This window comes from Sus scrofa, chromosome 10 (assembly GCF_054392235.1).
Source record: "Sus scrofa isolate SSC_HxYL_T2T_F1_AM1 chromosome 10, Sscrofa_HxYL_maternal_Yorkshire_Landrace_v2.0, whole genome shotgun sequence".
Taxonomy (NCBI): domain Eukaryota; kingdom Metazoa; phylum Chordata; class Mammalia; order Artiodactyla; family Suidae; genus Sus; species Sus scrofa.
Window position 1 is genome coordinate 60,013,859 of NC_139392.1, and position 25,463 is coordinate 60,039,321.

At 39.9% G+C, this 25,463-nt stretch overlaps 2 pseudogenes; both read right to left on the bottom strand.

Moving 5' to 3' along the window:
- Positions 1–7,387: 7,387 nt before the first annotated feature.
- Positions 7,388–7,452, bottom strand: LOC146399459 (U4 spliceosomal RNA; annotated as a pseudogene).
- Positions 7,453–23,830: 16,378 nt separating this feature from the next.
- On the bottom strand, positions 23,831–24,487 carry LOC100737071 (ORM1-like protein 1 pseudogene; annotated as a pseudogene).
- Positions 24,488–25,463: the final 976 nt, after the last annotated feature.

Genomic DNA, 25,463 nt, shown 5'->3' on the forward strand with positions numbered 1-25,463 from the left:
TAGGTGAGCATCATGTAAGCAGTTGTCAGATGACTCACAAATCAGTGGTATCCTCAGATGCCTGAGAATTTCCCTGTTGGCAGCTGCTCTCTACCCAGACTTCAGGGTAGGAAAAGGCCTGGGTGTAGGGCAGTGGAAACAGGAGTTCTAGGATTCTCGGTCACTCACTACTCAATTCCTTTTGCCTGTTGTATTTTGCAAATTTATCTTGAGACCGTTTATTTCAACTTCGTCATTTTTAAATGGCAGCTAGGACTTGTAGATTTAAGGGATTCATTTAGCAATTTAAACCAGATCTTGGCCTGTATTGAAGTTGGATTCTTGACTCTTACCAGGTGTTCTCAAGGCACTGACATCTTATTTAAGAATAAGGAATGGGATCAGATCAAGATCTCCCCTTCTTGTCTTACCTCATAATATTTTCTTTATCTAAAGATAGAATAGGAATAAAAGGACTAAGGCTTATATTTGAAGCTCAGCTCTGTTACATGTTAGCTGTGTGACATTGGGGTAGTCATTTAATCTCTGTGGCCTTAATTTCATCATCTGTGAAACTGAGCTAAAATGTGTGATCCCAGGTTGACTGTGAGGATTAAACAAGTATGAACATGCAAGGGCCAGGTACCTGGGTAGTCCAGCACTCATCAGTCCTCTTCTTCTCTGCTAAACTCTAACCCCATCTGACCTCTGAGACCTCATTGAATACTCTCTTGAGCAAGTTCTTTTTCCCTTCCAGTCTTCGTTTCTCATTTTAAAACCAGAGCCTTGGACTAGATAATCCTTGAAATCCCTTTCAGTAAGATTCAAGTCTTCAGACTCCAGCTGTTTAGCTCCTATTGCTCAGTCCCCAAGGTCTCCTTTTTTTTCTAAAATCAGAATTGACCAAAGAGCTTTCTAAAACACAAGAGATTCTTTACACCCATGCTTTAACCTATAAAGTAAGTTTTTGAAGAAGTCTTCATCTGCCCCACTTTATGCTGATTCTGGGCCCATGGTGGGGAGCCAAGGGCATAGCTGAATGTAGGTGTTTAAATGACGCTATAGCATTCCCTTTTTTCCATCTCTTAGTTCTGCCTTCCTATGTTGACTCTCCAGGGGACAACAAAAATAGCCACAGGCCTCAGCGGCGGGAGGGGGCGGGGCATTCCTTTCCCCTGACATTCCTGCCAAAGTATAGAAAGGGCTCTGACTCTTCTCCTTAGGTCACAGACTCATCTCTGGACTAATCACTGTGAGGATGACATATTATGGTCACCTTGGACCATCTTGAGGGGTGAGGAGTGGAAGGCCACAGGACTGAGGCCCCTGCTAGAATTACCCAGAACAGGGAGGAGCAATTTGCACAGCAGTTGATCTTTACTGCTCATACAGACCGCACACATATCCCAACACACTGGTAGTTCCATTGGCCCCACATGGTTGTCATGAGATATAAGACTGAAAAGCAGGCAAGCAGACCTAGGCTTCTGGCAGCTACATATTGAAAGGTTTTTTTGTTTGTTTTCTGTCTTTTGTCTTTTTAGGGCCACACCTGCAGCATATGGAGGTTCCCACGCTAGGGGTCAAAATGGAGCTATAGCCGCCGGCCCATGCCAGCCACAGCAACACAGGGTCCAAGCCATGTCTGCAACCTACACCACAGCTCACAACAACACCGGATCCTTAACCACTGAGCAAGGCCAGTGATTGAACCCGTGTCCTCGTGTATACTAGTCGGGTTTGTTAACCACTGAGCCACAACAGGAACTCCTACAAATTGAAGGTTGACACAACCCACCGCCCCCAGGCCCAACCCGTACTGTTTGCTTTTTATGGAGGAAAAACTATCAGAGAGCTTCCTTGCCTGCCCACTTGCATTTCTCACAAGCCTCCTATCCTAATAAATCTATTTATTGCCTATCAAAAAAAATCCCTATCATATTAAAATTGAATAATTAGTTACTAGCCAAGGATCTTGTGCAGAGCTGTAGGATATACTCTTAGAATGATGGCTAGAGTTGCCAGAGTCCTGGGGTACTTCCGTGTCCTGGCTTACCTGCAGACCACCAGCCTCTGCTGCTCTTTCATTGATTCCACTCAGGGATAGGAGGCCAGGGCCAGGGCAGAGAAACTGGCTTTGGAAGTTACCTGAAAAGGCAGTTGAGCAGCTGACTTCTTATCTACTACTGATAGAATTTTCACTATCATACATATCTTTTGGGTTACAAATACCTAGGGAATTGCTTGAAAAACATTACTTTTGCTTTTAAGAACTCATAAAGGGGAAAATGTCCATGAAAGAGCAAGGGGAAGGAATAGGTCAAATACTAAACTATAATCCCTCCAGCTTGTCAGGCATTAGGAAAGAGACCCAAGATTTTGGACAGAATCCCCAGTAGGTATGTGAATAACAGCCCCCCTCCCGAAGAAATCTGTTGATATAGATTGAGGAAAAAAAGGCACCCCTGGCATGTGGAAGCTTTTAACCCATAACTCACCCCTAGGGCTGAGGCTCATGTAGGCTACAAATGAGCAGCCTTACGGGCTGGGGACCCTATTTCTCACCAGACCATGAGGTTCTTTAGGACAGATGCTATTTCTTGGGTTCTCTATCATACTCAATAAAATTCAGTGTACCTGGAACAGAAATAGGATCCCAGTAAAATTTTGTTGAATGAATAAAACCTTGTGTCATACTTTGTAGAAGCAACGCTGAGTAGTTATGCCATGAGCCACAGGGGAAGTCCATTGTGTCATACTTTGAAAGTATGTAAGAGAACTCTTTCTGTTGTAGCTGGATTTAACTGTTAAGTGTGTGGCCTGGCAAGGCTGCATCTGGCTTTTGGAAACATTCTAATAAATATCCTTTTGCTATTTACTATGAGCATAGAATTTCTTATGGGTAAGAATTAGTGGGCCATAAACATGTTAATATTTTCCCACATAACATTCCAGATTATCAAACCCTATTGGGGTTTTCCATACCTTTTTCTCTGAAGGGTCTATTTTTTGGGGAATTGCTGTTTTTGGCCACCAGATGGCAGCCTTTGAACAGTAAATTCCTAATTCATGCTTTATACCAAAGCTTTTTTGGAAAAGAAGTTTTATGTAACTCCTTTATGTTTCAGAATCAGTGTTTTAAAATAAAATGTAAAGGGTTTAAAAAGTACATCTTATATGTATTTAAGCAATTCCTAATTAAGATGTAAGTTTGACAGGAAACCAGGGTGTAGATAAAGGTACAAACCTTAGATGATTGGTTGCTTGGAGGTTAAATAGACTCTAAAATTGGCTAGAGCCAGGGTCGAGGTCTGATTCTGGCGTTTAATCAGATGAGGGTCTTGGATGTGTCAAGTTCATGGTAGGATTGAAAGTATGCTAGCTCATTTCATTTCTTCCCATTTCTTTTTTTTTCTTTTTCTTTTTTTTTTTTCGTCTTTTCTAGGGCTGCACCTGTGGCATATGGAGGTTCCCAGGCTAGGGGTCTAATCAGAGCTGTAGCTGCTGGCCTATGCCAGAGCCACAATGCAGGATCTGAGCCGAGTCTGCAAGCTACCCCACAGCTCACTGCAACGCCGGATCCTTAACCCACTGAGCAAGGCCAGGGATCAAACCCGCAACCTCATGGTTCCTAGTCAGATTCGTTACCACTGAGCCACGCCCCATTTCTTAAGTTGCGTGTTTCTATCACAAGTTTCCAGACGTGGAAACAGGACTGGAAACAGTCACTTCTTGCAGGCACCTCTGTCCTTCTGCTCTTCCAATACCTCTGTCTTCTATGCAGGCAGAATAAGTGCCTTACCTCAAATAGTACTTGAATAGTAGAGCTGGAAAGCTACAAACTAGGACTCCTGACATTTTGAAAGAGTCGTAGATTCAGAGAATTTGATGAAAGCTATGGACTCTCCTTATATATACCTTTTCATACCAGTCATCTATGGATTTCCTAAGGCAGAGGTCTGGGAGGTGTGTGTGTACATCCCTTAGACCCCAATTATTTTGAACCATCTGGTGAGGCATTTTTCCAAACCACATATAGAAATTCTTTCTTCTCCCAACGGGAGAACATCTGAAGCCCCTGTGTCTTAGGGGCAGATCTATGTTTAAACTCTTGCCTCAAGAAGGTGTTAAAATTCTTTAATAGCTTCTGATGTCCCATTGAGTCGTTTGCAACACAGAAATGATTATTTTAACATTACTGACAAACTTAACTTTTTTTTTTTTCTTTTTAGGTCTGTACCCATGACATATGGAGGTTCCCAGGTTAGGTGTATAATCAAATCTACAGCTGCTAGCTTACGTCACAGCCACAGCAACACCAGATCTGAGTTGCCTCTGTGACCTACACCACAGTTCATGGCAGATCCTTAACCCACTAAGCAAGGCCAAGGATTGAACCAGCAACTTCATGGTTCCTAGTGAGATTCATTTCCGCTATGCCACAGTGGGAACTCTGAACTTACCTTTTTATTAAACTCCACCACGAGTGGTTATAGTCCCAAACTTATGCTGGGAAAAAATATACTAAACTGTTAATTAGTAGTCTTCTCTGGATGGAGAGAATATGGGCAACTTAAATTTCATTATAGTGTGTGTATTTCTAACTAGCTACATTAATATGTATTTGGGAATGTGAGAAAAACCAAGTTTTACTAAAAAAAAAAATGTAGTAGGTCACAAAGGCATGCAATCAACCTTCACTTATTTATGTTAATAGTTGATAAAGCCAAAAATGGCTAATAATTTTAACAAATCATATGTAGGGACAGAAAGACAACCTGTAATGCCAAATTCCAAGCCTTTAACAGTTTCAACTGTCCCTGAGAATGATACAAATGAAGATAATCCCTGTTCTGAATCTGATTTCCCTATCGCTAGATCTAGGAAGGCAGATTTTCTCTGGTTGCCCTCAGCCTCAATCACAGAGATATCAACTACATTTTGTTTAAAATTTTTATGAATTTTATTACATTTATAGTTGTACAATAATCATCACAACCCAATTTTATAGTATTTCCATCCCAAAATTCCAGCCCATTCTCCCACTCCCCAACCTGACTCATTTGGAAACCGTAAGTTTTTCAAAGTCTGTGAGTCAGTATTTATTCTGCAGACAAGTTCATTGTGTTCTTTTTTTAGATCAAAATTGTACAGATCAAATTCCTATTTGTATTTATAAATGTTTTTCAGCAGCCATTGAAGTCCCATGATTTCTCTTGCGTGTTATGTTGATGTGGCATGTTATATTAGGTCTACAGATATTCAACTATCCTTGAGTACTGGGAATGAACCCTCTTGGTTCCTGAGGGCTACACTTTCAATGTTGACTTGGAAACATTTTAAACGGGGTGGGGATGGGGACTAAGGTTTTTAGATGAGTTCATGTGTGAGTGCTTTGTGGCTTGGAACCCAGATTTCAGTCAGAAAGTATCAGGAAAAGAGGAGGAGCAAATGGGACCTGAAAATCAGGAGGAGAATGGTCAGGATTTTGGCTTTAGAAATCCTTTGTGAAAGAGAATTCATGTAATGGGAGGAGTGGAGAGGCACCAAAAAGAAGTCAGAGAAGCTAAACCAATCTACACAATGAAAAGGGAAAGAGGGAGACAGAGGAAGCAGGAGGTGCACTTTTGTGGAAGACCTTGAGGCATGTGGGAAGTGGGAGCTTTTGAGTGTTGGGAGAACTAGGGAAGGGAGGAGGGGGTTTTGGAGAAGGATCATTCCCACTGATGTGGCCTGGAAACCCTTTAATAATTTTTGAGAGATGCAAGCAAAGATTATATACTCCATTTTGGGTGGACGGGAAGATTGATTTCTGTTGTTTTCTCTCCATTTCTTACATCTTACATTTTGTGTTTCTTCTTTTTTCTTGACTATATTTGCTAGATGTTTGCTTCTATTGTAAAGTGTCATGTTTCAGAAAAGTAGTTCTTAACATGCATTAGTTTCATGGTCGTCTTTTTTAAAAAATATTTTTTATTGAAGTATAGTTGATTTACAGTGTCGCATTAGTTTTAGATGTAGAGCAAAGTGATTGAGTTGTATACATACCTATGTCCATTCTTTTTCAGATCTTTTCCCCCATATAGGTTATTACAGAATATCGAGTATAGTTTCCTGTGCTATATAGTAGGTCCTCGTTGATTACCTATTTTATAATAGTGTGTGTATGCTAATCCCAAACTCCTAGTTTATTTCTCTCCTCTGCCTGTCCCCTTTGGTAACTGTAAGTTTGTTTTCAAAGTCTGTGAGTTTGTTTCTGTTTTGTAAATAAGTTCATTATTATCATTTTAAAAAATTCTGCATATACGTGCTATCATATGATGTTAGTCTGATTTACTTTACTCAGTATGATCATCTCTAGGTCCATTCATGTTGCTGCAGAGGGCATTATTTCATTCTTTTTTTGGTTGAATTATAGTCAGCCATAGACATCTTTTTTTTTTTTTTTTTGCCAATTTGTCCATTTATTCAGCTAGAAGGCTTATTTCTCAAAGGGTAAAAAGATATCAAAAAGGCTTATTCAGGACATAATAACTTTTTAAAAAAATTTTCTATTACTCAAGTGAATTTATCACATCTGTAGTTGTATAATGATCGTAACAATCTGATTTCACAGGATTTCCATCCCACAGCCCAGGCACATCCCCCCACCCCCCAAACTGTCTCTTCCGGAGACCATAAGTTTTTCGATGTCTGTGAGTCAGCATCTGTTCTGCAAAGAAGTTCAGTCTGTCCTTTTTTCAGATTCCACATGTCAGTGAAAGCATTTGATGTTGGTGTCTCATTGTACGGCTGACTTCACTTAGCATGATAGTTTCTAGGTCCATCCATGTTGCAAAAAATGCTGGTATTTCGTTCTTTTTAATGGCTGAGTAATATTCCATTGTGTTTATGTACCACATCTTCTTGATCCACTCCTCTGTCGATGGACACTTAGGTTGTTTCCATGTCTTGGCTATTGTAAATAGTGCTGCAGTGAACATCGGAGTACATATGTCTTTGTGAGTCTTGGTTTTCTCTGGGTAGATGCCCAGGAGTGGGATTGCTGGATCAAATGGTAGTTCTATGTTTAGTTTTCTGAGGAACCTCCATACTGCTTTCCACAGTGGTTGCACCAATTTACAATCCCCCCAACAGTGTACTAGTGTTCCTTTTTCTCCACACCCTCTCCAGCACTTATTGTTTGTAGACTTTTGGATGATGGCCATTCTGGCTGGTGTAAGGTGGTACCTCATAGTGGTTTTGATTTGCATTTCTCTAATAATGAGTGACATAAACATCTTTATCCATGCCTGTTGGTGGACATTTAGGTCATGATTGTCTTTATAATCCTTTTGTTTTTGCCGTTTTTTTTTTTTTTTTTGGTTGCTTTATTACTTTTTCTAAATTGAGTCAAGTACTGAATTCATATATTAGCAGTAATCATGCCTTGGATAAGCCTCATTGGCTACAATACTGCCACTGCACAAAGCTGAGTTCATGTATTTTAATATTAAAATCTTTCTTTTTAATAATCAAACTTTTAAAGTAATGAAAATACTTACTGCTATGAATTGATTGCTGGATTGAACCTGAGACTTATGGAGACTGCCTTGGCTGTTGGGAACTAGGAAATATTTAATCTAATTTCACCAAATCCATTGTCATCTAGATTTTCTCCCATGTTATTATCTTGTTAGATTTTATAGTTTCATATCTTACACTTAGGTCTATAATCCATTTTGATTTAATTCTTGTGACAAGTGTAAGGTCTGTGTCCAGATACTTTTTTTGCATGTAAATGTTCAGTTAAAGGTTTTAGGGTATTACCTGATGGGGAAATTTTTTTTTTCTTGAACCCATGGCATATGGAGGGTCCCAGGCTAGGGGTCAAGTCGGAGCTATAGCTGCTGGCCTATGCCACAGCCACAGCAATGCCAGATCCAAGCCTTGTCTGTGACCTACACCACAGCTCACGGCAGCGCCAGATCCTTAACCCACTGAGGGAGGCCAGGATTGAACCTGCATCCTCGTGGATGCTAGTCAGATTCGTTTCCACTGAGCAATGACGGGAATTCCTGATGGAAACATTTTTAATTTGAAGTAAGTGTCTCATTTCTCCCCTTCACAATGTCCCACCTCCTTGATAATGAGAATCTATGATTAAAGGGAAAAATTACGAGGGTAAAGAATACAACTGCTAGCAGAAAGCCATGTAAATTAGGGAGACTAGAGTGTGAGACCTCCACTCCCCCACCAGCTGTTGGTTTTTATTCCTCTGACAGCTGATGGGGGTTGAGTTATGGAAGCTGCTGCTTTCCCTGAGCTCAGTGTGCAAAAAATGTTCCTAACTCCAGCTTAAGCATCAGCTGAGGCCCCTTGCCTCCTGCCTGTGCCTGTCTGCCCATTTACAAGTGCCACAGAATGGAAGCATTGTTGTGAAACCTGTGCATTCGCCTCTGTATCCCAATCCCAGACTCACATCCAGATTTAGGGGAAAATGAGCAAGGGCAACTACCACCTGTGTTAAGCATAAAAAGTCAGTCCTTTGTAGAAGGCTTTATAGAATTGTCACAATTTGGAAAGAACTTGTCACAGTGTGTGATCTGCCCAGCGGCACTCTCCAAAACACCACAAAATCCTCCAGGAATCTTTTCATCTTTTTGAAACTCCAGTTTGCCAGGCTGACGTGCTGAGCATAGTGTTCTATAAAGGCAGAGCTTGTTTTCCAGTTACTAGTGGTGGGAGGAACACCAGAGTGGTGTCTGCTTTTTGAGAACAAGATGGGAATTCATTTGTGAAAGGGAGATGGGCATAGGGAGCATTACAGCCCAGGTGTTTGGGCGACCAGTGAGGAAGGGAGGTCTCGGGGGACAGAAGAAGTGCTCATGCTGGGTTTGCCATGAGAAATGGAAATGGTCCCTTCAAGATGAGATTTTTTTCCTCCTGCTTGGGCCTAGGAAATATGGTCTGCAGGGTTTAGATGGAGGCACAAAACAGTACCGAGGATCCCTTTATAATGATCAGCAACATTGACAGCCGTGCCAAAAGGTAGGAATTTCACTTCGATGGAGGAATTTACAATTCAGGGTGGTTCTGTCCAAGACCAAGGTGGGGAGAGGGGAGGATAGGGAATTACATGCTAGAACTCTCCCCTCACAAAAGGATGCCTCTTCCCGATTCACACAGAATGTCTCCTTTAAACTGGTTCAGTCGAAGCAGGGAGGTGGAATGGATGTGCCTACCTGGGAGAAGGTACCAGGCAGGTGTGAACCATCTTCTCCCAGGAGGGGGTGGAGGTGAGTGGGTGGCGAAGAGGCCCAGGGGCCACGGCTTTGTTGCCCTCCTCCCTCTCCTCTCCTCCTATGGAGATGGGCTGCTAGAGCTGAAGGCTGAGCCACGTGCTGAGCACCTTGTTGCAGGAAGGAGCTGCAGGAGCCATACCAGATTCTCACCATGAGAGCACCCCCAGGGCTCTGCAGCATCCTCATCTTGGTGGGCTCAGGAGGCTGCCCATAGGGCAGCTGGTGGAGGTGGGGAACAGAAGAGACAGTGACCAGGAGGGAGTCTTGGGTCCCAGGTAGCTGGAAATATAGGAGGGTAAGTTCTTCCCCAGGTGTCCACTGGTGACTTTGAGGCATCCTCACCCTGGGTTTGTGCTGGGGACTAGCTGGGACAGGTGGTGGTGGTGGTGTGGGGACAACTCCTGCACCCCCGGGTTGGGTCAGGGAAGGCTCAGAGAGGCCTTGGTGGAGATCAGAAGCTGCTTGCTCTATTCATCGGAATTTTTTTTTTTTCTTTTTGTCTTTTAGGGCTGTACCTGAAGCATATGGAGCTTTCCGGGTTAGGGGTCTAATTGGAGCTACAGCTGCTGGCCTGCGCCACAGCCACAGCAGTGCAGGGTCTGAGCGGAGTCTGCAACCTACACCACAGCTCATGGCAACACTGGATCCTTAACCCACTGAGTGAGGCCAGGGTTCGAACCTGCGTCCTCATGGATACTAGTTGTATTCGTTTTCACTGCACCACAAGGGGAACTCCAATTCATTGGAATTCTTGATTTCTTTCTGAGGTAAGGAACACACATCATGCTGGGTCTTTCTGCTCTCATACCGTTTCCACTTCCACTTGCTAAGAGGTAGCAAGCTTAAAAAAAACATTCATTTTGGTAGATGCCAAATATGCCTCGGGACTATTCTTGACAAAACAAGTAACTTTTAATTCAAAATAATTTTTTTTTGGCTTTGCCCACAGCATGTGGAAGTTCCAGGACCAGGTATCAAACCTGCCCTGCAGTTGTGGCCTGTACCACAGCTATGGCAACTCCAGATCCTTAACCCCCTGTGTTACAAGGGAGCTCCTTATTGAAAAAAGAATTTTGAGAAAGGAAATAATTTAGCTCCTCCTCCATAGATAAGAGCTAGTAGTGGTAGTTTCTGTATTAATTAATAAACTATTATGTTTTTTTTCTTTTTCTTTTTAGGGCCACACCTGTGGCATATAGAAGTTCCCAGGCTAGGAGTTGAATTGGAGCTGCAGCTGCCGGCCTATGCCACAGCCACAGCAACGGATCTGAGCTGGGCGTCTGTGACCTACACCACAGCTCACAGCAATGCTGGATCCTTAACCCACTGAGTGAAGTCAGGGATTAAACCCGCATCCTCACGAACACTAGTCAGGTTCTTAATCTGCTGCACCACAACGGGAACTCTAACTATTATGTTTTTAAAGTGTAAAAATAATCTGTCAGGTGTCAATTTTAGGTGAATTCATTTGGGTTTGGAGCAGCAATCAACTTCAAGGTTAAATTCCCAGTCACTTGGCCAGGTACACATTAACACTCAACCTACTTGTGGTGCCTGTAAGGAAAATAAAATTTTGTATAATTGTAAATGCCTGTCATTATCATAGTATCCACAGTCTGGGTCCTTTCCTTCTGTTTGCTCTGTGGTCTATCCTCAAAAACTATGAAGTTTTAAACCAATGTGATGAATAGCAAAGGTGGTCAACCGAGCATCCTCTCTCCCTCTGTGGCTCATTTCTTCCTGGATGAAGCTACTCTGTATACATAATGTAATTGTGTTTCACATTATGTATTCTTTTAAAACTTGAGGAGGATTTATCAAAATGAAAAGCAAAAGACCTTTGAAGATGAACAATGCCAGCAGATACTTTGGACTCTGTATTTTAATGAAAAGTGTTTCTGAATTGCTTTTTAGTTTCTCATCACTGCATTCATATGGCTTTTATTTCTTGAGAGAAAAACCTAATTTTTGCCTTTTTAACAGAATTACCGTAATTGCACAGTCATTTTCAGCCATACAAAAAGCCGATATTAACAATGAACCAAGGGAAATAATTATGCTTCACACACTGGGAAGCGGTAAATGATCTGATATGTAGTTGTGTGCTTGAGGGATTTAATTTGACATCAACAGAAAAAGGATTTTTCTGAAAAAAAAAATCCTGTAACATAATTCACAGTGTACTTATCAATAGATGGTTCTATTGACAGAATTTGTTTAGTGCTTTTTTTTTTATTCGTTTGGTGCTTAACAAAGGACTTACTTTAATTCTTGCTTCTCAATTCATTGTTGTGTGATTCTTTTTTTAAAAAATTATTTGTATTTTTGTCTTTTTTAGGGTTGCACCCGTGGCATATGGCGGTTCCCAGGCTAGGGGTCAGATCAGAGCTATAGTCACCAGCTTACGCCATAGCCACAGCAACGCCAGATCTGAGTCGTGTCTGTGAACTGCACCACAGCTCATGGCAATGCTGGATCCTTAACCTACTGAGCAAGGCCGGGGATCGAACCTGTGTCCCTATGAATACTACTCAGAATCGTTTCCGCTGAGCCATGATGGGAACTCCCTTTTTCTTTTGGTCTTTTTACAGCTGCACCTGTGGCACGGGAAAGTTCCCGGTCTGGGGGTCAAATTAGAGCTGTAGCTGCTGGTCTATGCCACAGCCACAGCAATGCCAGATCTGAGCCAGGTCTGGGGTCTACACTGCAGCTCATGGCAATGCCGGATCCCTAACCCATTGAGTGAGGCCAGGGATTGAACCTGTGTCCTCATGGGATACTAGTTGAATTCGTTACCACTGAGCCACAATGGGAACTCCTCTTGTGTGATTCTTTAATGTTTATTGACTGGTGAGATAGATAATTACAGGGAGAGATTTTAGTATGTACATATCAAAATCAGACATCTCCATGAGGCAAAGAATAAGTAAGGACATATAGGAATTGAACATTACAATAAATAAACGTGTGTGTGTGTGCACTTGTGCATGCATGAGCACCCATGCGTGCACTCATGTATAGAGGAGAAAGACCCTCACATCCTTAGAGAAGATATACTCCCCCATTTGTTGATGGAACATTTAAAATAGTTAATCCCATATTTGACCACAAAGAAAACTTTGATACATCTTTGTGTTTCACTTTCTGCAATAATCATGTCTTACTTTTCCAATGCAAAAATCTACCAAAATAAAGACAAAATTAAAAAAAGTATTTATTTCTAATGTCTAGAACAATGTTTGGCACATACTAGGCACACAATAAATATAGGCTCCGTAAAGAAGCAAATGGATTTTTATTATTTGTTGAGTACCAACTACTAGGTACTATGTATGAGGCACTGGACCTCAGGCCTTGTCTTTTAGCCATGTGGCCTAAAGCCGTTTGATTTAAATGGGTTTTGGTATATCACAGAACAAACCATGTGCCCTCAGATGTAACTAACGGATAACAAGTCTGCAGTTGTTCCTTTAGCCTGTGACAAGGGTGCTGTCTGTTCTCCATCTGCATCATGAGAGATGCTGCTGACATGGTTTATCTCATATCTTTGATATACAGGTGTACATTTCCCACACTTAAGGTAATAATTTACAGAGTGAGGAAGGTGTGATAAGGGCTTATGGAGTAGGGAAACTCTGTGACACCGAACGTGCTAACTGCACTGTGTTAACTCTGACATCCTCTCCGGCTTTACCAAGAATTTTTCCATCTCCAGCCACACTGGCTTTATTGTCTGTTTACTTATGATTATTTCTCACATGTTACCTGGAAATATGTTCTTTTTCCTTTTATTTAAAAATACTTCTGCTTCTTTCCAAAACATTGGCTTAGTTGAAGGGGCTGAATTTTTGGTGGAATTACTGACTTAATTGTAAAGGCACACCCTCCTGAAATATATTCACCATAACAAGCACTCATTTTCTAAAACTTTTTTTTTTTTTTTGTCTCTTTAGTGCTGCGCCCACGGCATATGGATGTTCCCAGGCTAGGGGTCGAATGGGAGCTGCAGCCACTGGCCTACACTACAGCCACAGCAATGCCAGATCCGAGCTGCCTCTGCAACCAACACCACAGGTTGGGGCAATGCTGGATCCTTAATCCACTGAGTGGGGCCAGGGATTGAACCTGTGTCCTCATGGATACTAGTCAAATTCGTTTCCACTGAGCCAAGATGGGCACTTCTAAGACATTTTAAGTCAAGGAAAATGAAGAGCCCATAACTGGTTTAGGCTATTCACTTGCTTTTATTAGACATTTGCTTACAATTTGGAAATGTTTACTGCCCATAGGCAAAATTAAAACCCATAGGCAGTGTTAAAGTTAGTACATATTTCTACCCAATAACATGTTCATCTTCATTAGTAGGCAGAATAGTAGGACATCTGTGTTTTTTGTTTTGTTTTGCTTTTTTGCATTTTTAAAAATGCAGAAGTTCCAGAGCCAGGGATCGAATCCAAACCACAGCTGCAACCTACACAATAGTTGCAGAAATTGGGGATCCTTAACCCACCTTGCTGGGCCAGGGATCAAACCTGTGCCTCAGTAGTGACCAGAGCTGCTGCAGAGACACTGGATCCTTAACCTGCTGTGCCACAGTGGGAACTCCTAAGACTGTTATTGAGAGCTTGATAGATGCTGGGGCACTGAACGAAGCTCTTTAAGTAAATTATTTTAGTCCTCAAAACAATCTTATGAACTAGGTGTGATGAAAAAACATGGCTAATTGAAGTAATAAAACTAATAACAGAAATTCTCTGTGATTCCAAAGCCCATGCTCTTAACCCCGTGCTACACTTCTCCAGTCTATTGCATGGTCATATCCTGAAACTCGCCTTCTGGTTCTTCTAGAACACCTCCATGTTAGAAGACTCAAGTAAAACAAGTATCCCAATCCTGGTCCTCAGCCTTTTCCCAGCTTCATTTCCACTACATCTTTTATTGGAGAAGCAGCACAGAATGAAAATTGGAGATACTGAACAGTCTCTGCCAGTGTTCCTTTGCACATGAAAAAAAATTGGCTGCCTCTCTTTTTGTTCTTGACATGTTTGTTATTTATTTTGCAAATACTTTACAAATTTAGACCTTTTAATCTTTTAACTTTGTTTACGATGTCTATCACACATACAGAGGTTTAAAATTATGTAGCCAAATCAGGCATTCTTTGTTTTCATTGTTTCTGGATTTTATGTTTTGCTTAAGTAGGCCTTCCACATCCATAGGTATTCATATTTTCTTTCAGTACTTTTATACTTTCGTTTCTGGCATCAGATCTTTATTATATCTGGCGTTTATTTTGTTGTATAGTGGGAGGTAGGATCTGTCTTTTTTTTTTTCAATTTTTAGCTAAATATTTCAACCCATTTATTAAATAAGCCTTTATTTCTTATTCCCTTGAAATGCTGTCTTTATGGTGTGCTAAGTTCTAATACATACATGAGTCTGTGATGGACTCCCTATGCCATTTCTATTAGCTATTACTAAATTCATACCGCAACTTTCACTAATATAATTTTACAGAATTTCTTTATCCTTCCTTCTTTTTCTTCTCCTTTTCCTCTCCACTCCTCCTCCTCTCTCTTCTCTACTTCCATTTCCCCTAGCCAAGCTTATATGATGCTCCTGCGAGGTTGAGGCAAACTGACATCAGCATTCAGCTCTGTTTCCTTAACCACAGAATCTTTGTCCCCTTTGCTCCCATTCTTTGCTGCCCAATGTTATCCCTTCCAGGTCTTGATGTTGGAAGGATTGTGGCTTGTAGTTAAGGCTTGTTCTTTGCACTTCCTCTTTTTCATCCTTTGGGCCTTGTGTGTATATAGAATCTATTTTTATTGTTGAATTAAAAAACTTTAAGTTCTCTGAGGACGTGAAAACAATGTTGGCCTCGGTGTATGTGGGTTCACCTCTTCCTTTATTTCCTCTATTATTTGCTCTCTTTGATTGAAGCTCTTCTCTGAATGAGTGAGACATGTAATCTCAGAATCATGTAGCACATGAATGAATTACATGGCGCCCAGTGGTCCCATATGGCCATACAGCCTTGGAAACAGTTTGCTGCTCAGAGTTGGCCGAACTTGTTCTGGGTGCAGATACTGAGGAAGTGCTCATATGTGAAGCTCTGTGATGAGAAGTAAGCATACCTTTCCATAGGGCTGTCCCTCTCTGGACTCTGTGCACTGCTTCACTGCCCCTGCCTTAACTCTCTCTATGGCCATGGCTTGTCTGACTAGTATTCTTCTTCAGCATTTTATTAGCTCTTATACATTTATTCTTCCACATGAACTTTCTCCCCACCTTGTCAGATTTTATTTTAAAATCTCATTATGATTTTTACTTTGATGGTTTTTAATTTATCATTTAATGGGAGGGGTATTAACCATATCAGATCATCAGAGCAGATTCTAATCACAGGAGCTGTGGCTCTAGTAGATATTCTGAGTGTGTATATATGTGTATAGAGTGATGGTGGTAGTGGTGGTGGTGGGAGACAAAACATGGAGAGCTTTCCTTTATAGTGTCATTTCAATAGGAATTTCAGAGGAAAAAGTAAATTTACTCATTTAGTCAGCTCTGATAAGTTTTATGAGATGAAACAATCTATATTTAAAAAGGAGTCAAGGCCAAGTAAGCCAGTACAGTTTGGTTTACATCAAAATGTTAACATAAAGTCACTGCACACTGAAGGGTTGCCATGGTAACTGATTTTTGTGAAATGGTTTTAAATACTAGATTCTTGAGTGATGGCATGCCTGTTATTTGTTTCAAGGCATCTTTAGTGCTCTCTCCTTTTGTCTCTTGTCTCCTTGGAGGATTGAACAGAGGAAAGGAACCCATACCTGGTACAATTCTTTTATTTCAATTCTTTGATTTAAAATTTGAAATCAATTTTAACTCATTTAAGCAAAAAATATATTTACTGATAGGATCAAAGGGTTATTCACAGAGTTGAAGGAGCTTTTGGAAGAAGGGGACTTCAGAGGGTAAGGAATTTGGAGCAACTTTGAGAACCTATAAGCATGACATAGCCTCACCAGGGCAACCAGAAGGATGAGTGAGCTTGTGCCATTTTCAGGTTTGTATCCCTATGTTCAAGGCTCAAATTCTGGGAGGATTCTGATCTGCCTGGTTTGGAAAAAAAAAAAATCTGTGTACCCACATATACACATTTTCTTTTTCTTTCTTTTTTTCCTTTTGTGGCTGCACCCACAGCATACAGAAGTTACTGGGCCCAGGATCGAATCTGAGCCACGTCTGCAGCCTATGTCATAGCTGTGGCAATGCCAAATCCTTAACCCTCAGCACCAGGCAGGGATTGAACCAGCAAAGCCACGGAGACAAGCTGGATCATTAACCCACTGTGCCACAGCAGAAGATCCTACTTATTTTTCTTGTACAAAGGATTCTTACAGAGAGGTTCTCATAGGAGTTTACGGCCTCTTTCAGATAATGAATGATAAGCTCTAGGTAAGAGTCTAGGGATGACCACACAAGAAATGCTGGCTTCAAATGGAGAAGCACATTGTGCTTAAACAGTTTGGCTTTTCTGTGCAGATTTCTTGAAACTTGTCTTTCATGGGATTTTCTTTTACTCTCATGTAGCTATGTCATCCTGCTGTCTTATCTTGTTTTTCCTCATTTTTGAATTTTTTTTTCTTTTTTTCTCTTTTTAGGGCTGCACCTGCGGTATATGGAGGGTCCCAGGCTAGGGGTCAAATCGGAACTAAAGCTGCTGGCCTATACCATAGCCACAGCAATACCACATCTGAGCTGCATCTGCAACCTGCAGGACAACACTGGATCCTTAACCCACTGAGCAATGCTAGGGATTGAACCTGCACCTTCATGGTTACTAGTCAGATTCGTTTCCACTGATCCACTATGAGAATACCTTCATTTCTGAATTTTCATCAGTGAATTTCATTCATGAATTGTTCTGTTTTATTACATTGTCTTCCAGGAATCTCCACTGTGGCACTTGGTGCAGCCCTTCCTCCCTCAAAGGCAATGTCTGGAGTGCTGCATGTTTTTTAACCCCACTTTCCCTTCTTTCTCCTGTCCTGTTTCCTTAGTGTCCTCCTTTTAAGACTGGCTAGTCTGAAAACAGAAGTGTTACTATATTATTAGTTAATGATGAGTTCATGTTACTTTTGGAAGATTGTGTCATTGTTCTCAATTCTACAGTCTTCCTTGTGTTCTTATCCTTTGCCATGTGACTTTTTAGTTCCTCCCACTAGAAGTGATGTATTTTTCTCTGTCTCACTGATGTTGGGACTGTCCATGGGATTAACTTTGACCAATAGCAAAGACTTTGAATATGCTCCTGGGTTTGGGCTTGCCCACTTGTACTTCTGCATTGCCGTGAACATATCCTGGATTCTTCACCATTCCCAGAAAAATATTGCCATGTGGAACAGGGCTGCCCCAGTCAGTGCACACATTCATGGCATGGGGCTAAGCTGTCCCATCATACCTGTAGACTTATAAACATGAGAATAAGTGCTGCTTGTTGTGTTTTCCTTGGTTTTGGGTCAATCTGTTAAGCAGCATTTTGAGGGCAGTAGTTAACTGATACATTCATTTTCTTTTTTTCTTTCCTTTTTTTTTTTTTTTTTTTTTTTTGCCTTTAGGGTCACACCCGTGGCATATGGAAGTTCCCAGGCTAGGGGTTGAATTGGAGCTGTAGCTGCCAGCTTACGCCACAGCCACAGCAACACAGGATGCAAGCTGAGTCTGCAACCTACACCACAGCTCACGGCAACACTGGATCCTTAACCCACTGAGAGAGGCCAGGGATCAAACCCATATCCTCATGGATACTAGTTGGGCTCGTAACCCACTGAGCCACAAGGGGAATTCCTGATATATTACTTTTCAGGTATTTTCATTTAAACTGGCATATTCTGGAGTTCATGCCTTAATCCTTGTGCATGTTTTATAGGGTTTTATGCAAGGTAGAGAGAAAATGATGGGCAGAGGTATCTTATGGGATCCCCTCCATATACACCAAAAGGCAAAAACCTACTGTGTGCATACACTAAATGATCAACATTTTTTGTTAGAGAAGCGATGTAGATTCTAGAAAGCCTTTGTAATGCAGTTTAGTATAGTTTAGAGTGCGGCTCTGGTTAGTGTAAGCTTACCAGGACTTCGATGGGCTCTTGAAATTCTGCTTGCTCTGGTCTCCAGCAGATTTCCAGGCAGAAGTCTTCCAAGGGGAAAGTCATGAACACTTTGCTGGAACTTGCCCTGTCTATGAGATTGACTCTGAGTTCAGGACTCTAGTTTAATTGTATTTTGAGTCTATAAAAATCAGTCCCCTTGTTTATGGCAGCAGACAGTATATAGAGGAGTGCTCATCTGTCCATGTCTTCTAGGAGCTTACACTCTGACAAGACAATGTGAATTTTATTTCAAAATTTTATTTTAAAATCCTAAAAAAAGCATAAAATGTTTTTTATGCTTTCAGAAAATATGCTTGTTATAAAAGTCAAACATATAAATAAATGACATTGTAAGTAAAAGTTCTCAGTAATCCTACACCTTAGAGAACTGCTCCCAATTCCTTAAGATTTTTTCTATGCATATACAAATATGTGCTTTTTTTTTTCTCACAAAATGGGCTCATACTATAAATTCCATTTTGCAGCTTTTTTTCTACCTAACAGTATATTGCAGACCTCTTTCCTTATTAGTTATTATTCTAGTTTTATTTTTTATCATTTAATTTTCTTCACAGATAGAACTATTTGTAAAGTAATTTTCCTTGAGGCATAATTTTGTTTTCTTTTCTAGCGTCATATCCTAAACCGACATGATTGGTTTTTTGCAACTGCTAAAATCAGTAAAAACTTGGCAGAAAAAGCTTAAAAAAGATATTTGATAATCAAAGTCAATGGTAGCAAGTCTAGGGGATAGAAATTCACAATCTTTACTCAGAAATGGGCCTCAGTTTGAGCCAAGCTTTTTTTTTTTTTTCCCACCCTGTGGCATGTGGAATTCCCAGGCCAGGGATCATATCCCAGCCACAGTAGTGACCTATGTCACAGCTACAACAATTCTGGATCCTTAGTCCACTGTGCTGGGTTAGGGATCCAACCTCTGTCCCAGCTCTCCAGAGACACTTCTGATCCCACTGCACCACAGCGTGACCTCTTGAGCCAACTTTTTGCCTTTACTTCACACTCAATCTCAATTTGTATACCCTTAGTAGAAGCAAGACATAAGCAAGAGAAAATGTAACTGCTAAAAGCTTGTGTGATGACAGCAGCAAGAAGTGACAGGTGCCATTACATTCAAAGGAAGGATTCAGAAAAAGTATCTCAGAGGACCCAAGGGTTTAAACAAAGTGATAGTGATTGAGAGCATTTTAGTGTAGAGGGAAATGATCAGTAATTCCTGAAGAATTCCTGACAGCAGCCCCAACAAGATAGCTGATACTCATCATGCAGATCTTTGAGCCAGAGGAAAAGTCTCATTGTTGCCTCTCTGTTGAAACATGAAAATTGCAATGCCTTTAGGAAAAGTTTCATCAGTATGTGTAGAATTAAAAAATTCAGTGCTTAAAGGACAAGCTCCAGTTATGTGAAGAAGATTACTGGGCAGCTTTCTTGACTGATTGTGTAAACCCAGTTTTCCTAGTTTAGTCAGGGTGGGGAAGCAACATGGGCCCACTTCCTGGACTCCCTTGCTGTTATATTGGCCATGAGACTTGAGTTTTATCCAGGGAATGTGAGCAGAAGTGAAGGACACCTCATTCAGATTTGGCTCAAAAACAACATCCTTCTCCATTTTCTCCCATCTGCTGGTGGGACATGGATGTTTGGGGCAACATGAAAAGCCATGTGCTGAGGATGGCAGGGGGCCCTATCACCTGCTTTCTCTCCTTTCTCTTTATCCCAAATTGTACATTTAAATAAGCAAGAAAGTAGTTTTCATTTTGTTCAGCAATTGAGAAAATGGGTTTTTCATTATAGTGGCAAGCATTTTCACTAGTTTAGGGTAACATAGTCCTACTCCAGGAAACCTGGAAATCTGTGGATAGTCCAACTCTACTTGATTGGTGTGTGTGTGTGTGTGTGTGTGTGTGTGTGTGTGTGTGTGTGTGTGTGATGTCTAATTACTACTAAAACAGTGATGGATGGATTTGGTGATGTCTTTTGACATACGTCTTTCTTATTGTCCAAATGGCTAATGACTAGAATCCTGTAGGGAGCCCAGTTTTCTAGGTTTGGTTGTCACTAAGTCACTGGTTTTGGTCTTGAATGGGGTGTTAGTTGTCCTGGGTGAACCTTGGTCATGGAGCTCTTTCACTTCCCTGGAAACAGTTTGATTCAAATCTTACTTTACAACTTACAGCATAGTTTTGTAACTTACTTTGTATCTACCTTCTCCACATTTTCTTCCTAAGTATATTCCTAGTGGTTATTCTTTCTATGTAAATAGATCCTGTTGCAATTGCAGTGTGATTTATATTTTTTAAATCACATTTTTGGTCTATTGCTAATATAAAGGAAATTTGAATACTTTGTTTCATAACTAGCCCCTTAGTGAATAGACTGATTAGATCTCATTAGTTCTGATTGATTTCCTGAGGTTTTTAAACAGACATATGATAATTCGTTCTTTTTTTCTGATAATAATACCTGTTTCTTTTTATTGCCTTCTTCCCACTCCCATTTACCAAAATATTAGACAATATCAAATAATGGTTGTAATATTAGATATATCTGTCTTCATCCTAAAACTTATATCTGTATTTGTAAGACGCTTGATTTCTCATTTTCTGTTTTTCTATTCAGGGCTATATGAATTTCCTCCATTTTCTTTTTTTTATTTTTATTACTCAATGAATTTTATTGCATTTATAGTTGTACACCGATCATCACAACCAAATTTTACAGCATTTCCATCCCAAACCCTCAGTGCATTCCACCCCCCCACCCCCCGTCTCATTTGGAAACCATAAGTTTCCTGTATCATTTGGAACCTGTCTCAATTGGAAGCCATAAGTTTTTCAAAGTCTATGATCCTTCATTTTCTTAAATGAAGGAAATTGTTCTCTAAGTTTAATGCTCTGTGATGGTTTAAAGAGCACGTAAATTATCTGTACCTTAAAAATGTGTTATTTTCAAATTATGTCAACTGGGTTGTTAGAAAATTACATAAATCTTCTTTAGAAAGAAGGAAAATTATAAAAACAGCAATACAATTTTTCTCTAAGAACAGAAGTCAATTTGGCAGTAAACTGCTTATTAGCTAGATTTTGAAGATCCAAGAAAAGTCTCTAAGACAAATGCATTTGCTTTGATTGAACTATTCTCTAGCTACTGACACCCAAGGAGAAGATAAGAATTTTTCTAGTCCTAAAAAAAAAATCCTGTTAGTTCCTTTCTTTTTTTAATTTAATTTTTATCTTATATTGGAATATAGTTAATTTACCATGTTTTGTTAGTTTCAGATGTACAGCAAAATGATTTTAGTTTTACAGATACATAGATCTGTTCTTTTTCAGGTTTTTTCCCATATAGGTTATTACAGAATATTGAGTACCCTGAGCTATACAGTAGGTCCTTACTGATTATCTATTTTATATATAATATATATAACATGTGTATATGTTAATCCCAAACTCCTAATTTATCCCTGCTCCTGATCTTCCCCTTCTGGTAACCTTAAGTTTGTTTTCCATATCTGTGAGTCTGTTTCTGTTTAGTAAATAAGTTCGTTTATATCATGGTTTTAGATTCCACATTTAAGTGATATCATATCTTCTTTTTCTCTGATTTACTTCACTAGGTATGATAATCTATAAATCCATCCATATTGCTACAAATGGCATTATTTCAGTCATTTTAAGGCTAATATAACCTTGTATATATGTACCACAGCTTCTTCATTCATTCCTCTGTCAGTGGACATTTAGGTTGCTTCCTTGTCTTGGCTATTGTAAATACTACTGCATTGAACTTTGGGGTACATGTATCTTTTTGAATTATGGTTTTCTCTGGCTATATGCTCTCTGGAGCAGTATTGCTGGATCATAAGGTAGTTCTATTTTTCATCTTTTAAGGAACCTCCATAGTGGCTGCACAAATTTACATCCCTACCAACGGTGTGTAGGAGGGGACCCTTTTCTCCACACCCTCTCCAGCATTTATTGTTTATAGACTTTTTTTTTGCAGTAATCTTATACCAAAGAAAAAATTTATTAAAGTATAGATTACTGGTTATTTTAAAATACGAGAAAAGACGAACATACAAAGGCATTATTATACAACTGATTTTTGAACTCAATATTTTTGAAATACAAAACAATGATCATTACCCCCAAAAGTCAGCTGGTAACAAACTGATTTTTAAGTTGGCTTTATAATTCTTTTCACTTGATTTTGCATACAAATGTTACTAGGCTTTTCAGTTTCATCCCATATCAGAACTTTTCTTGACATTTACTTCTCATACTTATTTCTTGCAATTAAAGTCAGCAACTATAGGAAGCTTCCCTAAGTCATGAGAATTCAATATGGTTGCTGCTTTGGAAATAGTTAACATTTTGGGTTATCTACACTGACCCATGTATCGATGGGCAAAATATCAGTGGGCAAAATATGGGGACTGAGAGCAGAAGGACTAAGAAAAGCTGATGTTATCTTTTCTACAGAACTGCTAAAAAAAAAAAAAAAAAAAAAAGACTCCATCATTTACTTTGATACTATTGCTAGAAAAGCAGTTTCCACCAGACCACATTTTGGCTATGTGGTTATCCATTTTATATTTCTTTTTCTAAATGGCAGAGTTCAACAATAAGATTACTCAACCAAATAAGCAGAGACCTTCAAGTTACCATATACTTTACTTATATGGTATAAGAAATGCCGTATAAGAAATACATTGCTTTCTTAATTGATTTGGCAGCCTTGTATCTGGAAAGACAGCAAAACCCTCTCTGTTCCAAAATTAGAAGGCCAACTCAGGCTGCTTCTAAGATGCCTATCTTCTGTCGTCAATCAGTCATGTCATGAAGGTGGACCTTCATGAACTCAGTAAACTAATAGATGTAAAAATGAACTCATCTATCAACACAATGTTCAAAACCAAAAAAAACCATACTCATAAGGTAGAAATTGGTTTGTATAAAACAAGAGGGTATATACCCTCTTATACAACACAGGAGTTATATATGTATGGTAATAAAAACAATCTATAATAAACTTGTAAAGAGATGATTCTGGTTTACATATAAATTTATCTAAATGACCATGACTGAATGATTAAAAATTTTCTTCTCCTGATATAATGCCCCTTCATTATAAGTTAAGCTGGACCTAGTTTCTTACAAATCTCTTATTTCCTTGTATTTATCTACTACACCCTTACTTAAAGTCATTTAATTTAGAAGCTGGACCTGCCCAGACTGCCTATGAAGCCTCTCTTCAGAAAGATACCAGATACATCAAACAGAGGCATCTTCTTGTAAAAATCTGCACTTCAAAACTGCATATGAAGAACCAGCAACTGGCTCTCCAATGTAAATGCCTTTCATTTCACAGTATCACAGAAACAGAGCAGTTTACTAATCACTTCTTCCTTACAGAAAACTCAGTGGCTGTAAAAATTTGTGTTCAGTTTCAAAACTTTTCAATACTTATTAATTCCAAAGATCTGAACACCATGTAGCTGTGGCATTTTGAGAATTAGCACACTCAGGAGAGAAGTTGTGTTAAGGATGAGGTGAGTTGGATCATACTTCGTATAGAAACTTGCCAGGAAGTATAGAATTATTGGAGAAATTGTGAAAAACTTCCATGAAGATGTAAACTGTATTCCATAGTCCGATTATTCCCAATGAGTTAGGAGCTTTGCTTTACCCTGGTCAGGAGTTTCAAAAGGTGTTCCTTTTACTGTGTGCAAAAATACATACATCCCCAGCTTATGTATAACATTTGTTAAGGTCCAAGCAACAGGAACACTGAGGAAGGGAATACTAAGTAAAACAATATGAAGCAAGCCAACTCCCAATGCATATGTCAGCCACATACCTCGGCTATTCATTACCCAGGTATTTGGATTTACCTCTCTGTGGGAAATACCAACATTCTTGTTTGCTTTTGAACGAGCAAGAAGGTAGTGTGGTGTGGATAAGGGGTATTCATTCTTATGTCCTCATAAGCACGAGAGCCTCCTTCCCTCAACTTGTTGGTCAGGGTGAGAGTGCTGGCAGCCGCCATGGGCGACCCCTCCTCCCCCTTTAATGATGGCCATTCTGACTGGTGTGAGATGACACCTCATTGTTGACTGATTTGCACTTCTATAATAATTAGTGATGTTAAGCATTTTTTTCGTGAGCTTTTTGGCCATCCGTGTGTCTTTTTTTGAGAAATGTCTATTTATCTTCTACCCATTTTTTGATATTGAGCTGCATGAGCTGTTGGTATATTTTGGAAATTCATCTCTTGTCAGTCACGTTGTTTGCAGATATTTTCTCCCATTCTGTGGGTTGTCTTTTCATTTTTTAGAATGATTTCATTTGCTATACAAAAGCTCTTAGGTTTAATTAGGTCCCTTTTGTTTATTTTTGTTTTTATTTTCATCACTCTCAGAAGGGGATCCAGAAAGATATAGTGCTGTGATTTTTGTCAAGGAGTGTCTGCCTGTTTTTTTCCTCTAAGACTTTTGTAGTATCTGTTATTGCGTTGCTGTATTTTCTGTTTTTCTTTCTCAGGATTGCTTTGGCTATCCAGGGTCTTTTCTCTTTCCATGCAAATTTTAAAATGTTTTGTTGTAGTTCTGTGAAAAATGCCATTGGTAATTTGATAAGGATTGCATTGAATCTGTAGATTGCTTTAGGTAGTATAGTTATTTTGATGAATTGATTCTTCCAATTCAAGAACATGGTGTATCATTTCTTCCTTTTGTGTCATCTTTTATCTTTTTTTTTTTTTTTTTTTTGTCTTTTTGCTATTTCTTTGGGGCCGCTCCCACGGCATATGGAGGTTCCCAGGCTAGGGGGTGAATCGGAGCTGTAGCCACTAGCCTACACCAGAGCCACAGCAACGCGGGATCCGAGCCGAGTCTGCAACCTACACCACAGCTCACGGCAACGCCGGATCGTTAACCCACTGAGCAAGGGCAGGGACCAAACCCGCAACCTCATGGTTCCTAGTCGGATTCGTTAACCACTGCGCCACGACGAGAACTCCTTGT